Here is a 5,638-nt window from a genome sequence, read left to right as displayed (position 1 = left end):
TAAATTGTTAATATTACATTACAAGGCATGAGGATAAAGAATTATTTCCCCCTATAGAGGAATGGAGTTATCTGCATCAATGCCTCTTACGACGTCACGTTTAGCCACACCCACCGACAGGAAGTAAATTGGCTGGAAGCAAAAAGTGCAACTTTGAAGGCTCATATCTCAGTGAATAAACTTTTTTAGACAATGGGAGTTGAAACACATCATTTTTATGGTCAGGCAATCATATAAAGACCATAAAATAAATACCCTAAAAAATAACTGCACTTACACTTTAAAGTCTAGTGTGCACTGTGTTGAGACACAATTCACAAAAGAAAATTAAATGATCAGTACAGTGCTTCAATTGAGTAATCATAATAAGAATAACTTAAATCAAAGACTCAAATTACAAACAGACAAACTCACAGAAGATGAACACTTACTTTAAGTCCAACTCTGATATCCATTTCATTCTATATTTTGTTAATTATTTCCAGTAAATGATTTTCATATTAACTTACAATATCTACTTCATCCTTTTCTTCCTTTGTATTTCGTGATCTGTTCTCAAAGTTTATATTCCACTTTTAGAATTTAAGTACAAAACTAATAATAAATCTTGTAGCCTTTTGTCACTTCTTCAGTAGTACCACTTAATTCTTTCTCCAATTAATTTTTATACATGTATGTGGGTACAGAATATAGATAAGTGTATATGTATTATACATTTCCTACTTGACTATACCTTCTCTTTTATTTGGTCAATATTTTGATGCCAATGATGGCGTACAGCAAGACAAAGATTCTTTGAAGGCTCTTCGGCATTGCAACAATACTTAGTAGCTCTCACCCAGTACCCATCATTAACACAAGCATTTTTGGGTAAACATCCTTCTTGTGTTATAAACTCTAATAGCAAATCAATCTGAACATTTTTCAAACTTCTTTGAAGCCATGTTTCTTGCTTCTTTAATATTGGAACAATGTGCTATCATCTCATTGGTCTGTTGGCTTTTATATAATGGAACCATCAGGTTATCACCTATAGGTGAGACGATATGTTGACATGTCTACATAATGCTAGAACAGATATAGGTACCAAGTTTTATGCAATACAAGTGCAATGGTATTATGCTAAATGTTGTGAATAAAAGTCCAAATCCTTCAATGCATGCACACTGAAATTGACATGCATTGGCTATAGCTGAGCTATTCATCCTTCAGAAATTTCTTGGCCGTCATAAATCATGTAAAGTAGGTCATTCTCAACGTCAAGACACTCTTAAGGGCACAGTCTCCATGTCAGAGTTTTGATTTAAAATATTGCAATTTAAAAGATCTTAAAGCATATTATTGGACTCGCCACGCTTGCTTAGGCGGGTACTTAGCAGTTGGGTTGTCATTCTGTCTGTCTGTCTGTCTGTCATTCTGTCACAAAAATTCCTATTAATTCATAGTCAATATCTTTTTTACTGAGCTCTCCTGAGTTATAATTCTTTTTAAGCTTTGAGAAAAAAATAATTTATTTAGCTCCGTTGTATTTTCATAGCAATCCGTGGTAGCAAAAGCTGAATATTTTCCAGAATAGACCACTTTTCCTAGCCAAATCTTCGTGTTTCACTCTATTTGGTCAAGATTAGCATTGATAGGTAGAGAAAAGTACCTAGATTAAAAAATATGTGGGGATTTTCTGATTTCTTTTTTGTTTGCAAGTTACAGTTGCTCAAAGTTTGATTTAGCCTCTTGGAAAAATTTTCAGGCAGCACTGGGGAAAGCAAGAGCAACCAAACTATCTCAGTCTCTTTTAAATATCTAGGCAAATTTTTTGTGCTTACTCTTTCTTTGAATAGAGCTGCAGATGCTAAAATGAATTTATATTTTCTTGTTTCTCCTACCCACATGCCATGTTTATCTGCACTGCACTGCAGTACTGCTAGGTGCTGACCACACCTATAATTTATTTTATGGATCAGTGCAGTAATTGGCTAATTGCATTGTTGCACTTTGTCAAAATCTATTATCCTTTTTTCAAATATCAAGTTGCTTATATATTATATAGGCGGTAGCAATTATCCTCACAGCCAACTATGATAGCACTATGAAGCCTTATTTTTTTATGCAGTGGTGTAGGATTTCTTACCACACCAGTTTGCAAGTACGTTCTTGTTTCCTTACTTTTTTCCCAAATCAATCCTACTATTTTCCCCATTTTTAATGTTTTTTATTTACTTGTAACACATTATCCATCAGGTGAATCTCAGCAGGCGAGTCCACGCACCATGGTGCTTCATTTATTCTTGAATATTAGTTTTACCTATGATTGTCCTAACCATTCCATTAGGTCATCAAGTAAAATGCCATCAAAATTTCAAGTCTACTTCTACTTCATTTGCAATAAATTTGCAACTCTGTTAATTCTTTTTGTTTCATAAATTTATTTCTTTAATTCACAGACTATTTTAGTAATCAATGATAAAATCATTTCATAAATTGGAATTTAATTTATGCTTAGTTTAAAATGCGAAATTTTTTAATTAAATTTGTTGATATCAAAACTACTCCGTGTTTCTTTTGGTGAGATAATTTCAGTTGCGAAATAAATAATTATTATCATTAGTTCCATGTTTTTTAAGGCCTTAAGCTACAATTTTCATTTGCAGCCATCTTACTGCAGCAAAAGAAGTTGCCACTTCATGAATAAACACAGTATTCATTGTGTCATGACAAAATTTGCATCATAGTCACACTGTGAATTGCTAATTAAATTCAATTTTAAATGAAATGCCACAAAGGAAACAAAGGAAAAGATTTGATGCTCTTCACAAGGCTAGGTGGACTGCCAGGACCGGATTTTCAACAGGTGCGACACGTATTTCCTCTACTATTGTCACAGAAAATGATGACAAACTTTGATGAATCTGATGCGACAGCTACACCAAAAAGGCAGAATCAAAGCAATTCAGATGGAACAATGGAGGTCACTCCAATACATTTTCAAAATGATCCTGATTTCAGCTTGGATACTCCTGAAGGACGCAACTCTGGTGAACTACCTAATAGTAATTGGGTCAAGTAAGCCAAATGTGTGAATTTGTTGATCAGATTAATTTAACATCTCAATGTGCCTCACCATTATGTAATGGTAAGTTAAAACTTGTTTGTGTTAGTATGATTGGTCAACAAGGTTGTGTTACTTTACATTATGATTGTACTGGTTGTGCTGAGAGACGTGTTGCTTTTGAGAGCTCAAATAAGCATAAGACTGAAAACTGTACAACAGTTAGTCTTGCCCTGCAAACTGCATTTATATGTTCAGGCGCAATGTATTCTCAATACGCTAAAGTACTTAAAAATCATCTTGGCATGTACTGCGCAGGAAAATCAATATATTACAGGACACTGGCTTTAATGTACCCACATGTCAAGAGTATACTAAATGATATGTGTGAGCAAGCAAAAAAATCAATGAAGCATAAGAATGACAGTGAGCTTGGATCTTTTGAAAATGCTGTGACATGTGGTAATGTTGCATGTTGACACATGGTTACCATAGTCAAAATGCTACATATACTCTACGAAACTATCAAACTGGGGGGCTTTTGTACTATAAGCATTTTAGTCAGAGGTAACGATAATATAACAGGAGAAGAACTGTTTGAAGGTACATCAAAATCTGTAGAGGGATTTGGGGCTGAGTGGGTTTTTAAAAAAGCTATAACTGATAAAATGAACATAGGCATTCATGTGCAAGATAATGACGACAGTACTTCTTCAAAAGCTTTGCTTTCTAATGTTCCTCATTGTAGAATAATTTTGTGTAGTGGCCATATTGCACGAAATCATGAAAAGCATTTAAAAAGGTTTGCTAAGCAAAAAATTTTTAAAAAGCCAAATTAAAAAGTTCCAAAAAACATACCCTGATATTGCTACAGTGAAGTGTCACTGCATTAAGGATGACATTGGTTGTTTTACTAATAGTTTCGTTAAGTCAGCTAGGATAAACTTTTCTGCCATAGTTAAGTCCGTTGGTTGTGATCAACAAGCATTTATAGATCGACTTCACTCACTAGCAAAGTACCATGCCAAAAATGTGCATAAATGGGATGGTGGGAAATGTTTCTTTCATGATTTAACTGTATGTGATTTTGGAAAATGTAAGAAAAGTGACATTACATGTCAAGGTAAGCCATATATAACTAAGAATGTTTTAAATTGCCCATTCCATAGTCTTGCATATGAAATTGCATGTGAAACTGTTATTGCTAAATCAAAAACTATTCACAAGGAGTTAGGTTGTTGCCACACTAGTGTAATTGAATCATCTCAATGTATTGCTGCAGTTCAGAACAAAAAATTTAAATCTTCAGAATTTTAGATGCTTCACTATTATGTTTCCACTTCACTTGGGCTTATACAAAATAACATGTCCTGGATGTATGTGCACAAAGGACCAGCTTACCATTGGCTACTTGATCTTTTTGACAGAATGAGCTTACCCAAACTTGATGGTACGGCTGAAGCATTAAAATCAATAAATGATTCTAGGTTTAAATCTCTTACAAGAGCCAAACAGTGTGATGTGAAGTGTAAGAGAAGAAAAGCAAGGAAAAGGCATAGACAACCTGAACAAGCTGCACATAAATTATGGGTTGAGCAGCATAAAGCATATCACACATACAGTAAGGAAACACCCAAATCATCTCATAAAAGAAAAGCAATACGAGATGGGGAGATTAGTAATACAAAAAATGTAAATTAAGTATAACTGATTTCCATCAAGATTTAGGCTCTGAGTGTAGCTCATTAGCTGTGCATGAAAGCATAACAGATGACAAATTAATTTATCAGGGATCAATATTAAATAATAGTAATGATGATTACGAAATATTTCTTTCTAGTTCTGATGGTAATAATAGTAGCATCCTCATTAGCTCTGGTATTGATCGTGAGATTATAATCAGTAGTGTTACATGTACTTGCAGTATTGAAAAATCTTCACATGAACGATCATGCCCACTGAATCCTAGAAACAGAGGAAAATCTCCTGATGTGGAGTATATTAAATCTGAAGATGCAATGCCTCTAGCAATAGGCAAAACACCTTCCTCAGACTGGATGAGTTCTGCTGCTTTATTGATACAGGATTATACTGGGGAGACTGTCAGTTTAGATACTAATCCACTTAAAACTATCAAACATGCTTAAATATCTCCTTATATCTGTCATAAAATAGAAGGAGATGGCAACTGTTTTTACAGAGCAATTTTTAAAGCTGTAACTGGAACTGAAAAAAATCATATGCTCATTAGGTCAACTATTTGTACATTTATGACAAAAAATGTGTTACAGTTATCAAATTTAGTATTACCAAACATGCATAGTTAGTGAAAATGCTGTCAGTGCAATGAGGGCTCATATATTACACAAGTAAGTAAAAAAATTTCTATTAAATAAGAAAAAGTAGGTTTGTCAAAAAATAAAAGAAACAAGGGGGTTGAGTTCAACCATAATAATAATTAATTGTTCAATTAATAATAATAAACTTTAATTAATAAAACAATAATTTATTCATGAAAATAATACAAAAATTTCAAACCCTACTTCGCAGAAAATGATAACAGGCAGACTACCAAATGAATAGAATTTTAAT

This window comes from Amphimedon queenslandica, unplaced genomic scaffold, assembly GCF_000090795.2.
Source record: "Amphimedon queenslandica unplaced genomic scaffold, v1.1 AMPQUscaffold_13359, whole genome shotgun sequence".
NCBI classification, from domain to species: domain Eukaryota; kingdom Metazoa; phylum Porifera; class Demospongiae; order Haplosclerida; family Niphatidae; genus Amphimedon; species Amphimedon queenslandica.
Note: the sequence above shows the minus strand (reverse complement) of the source record.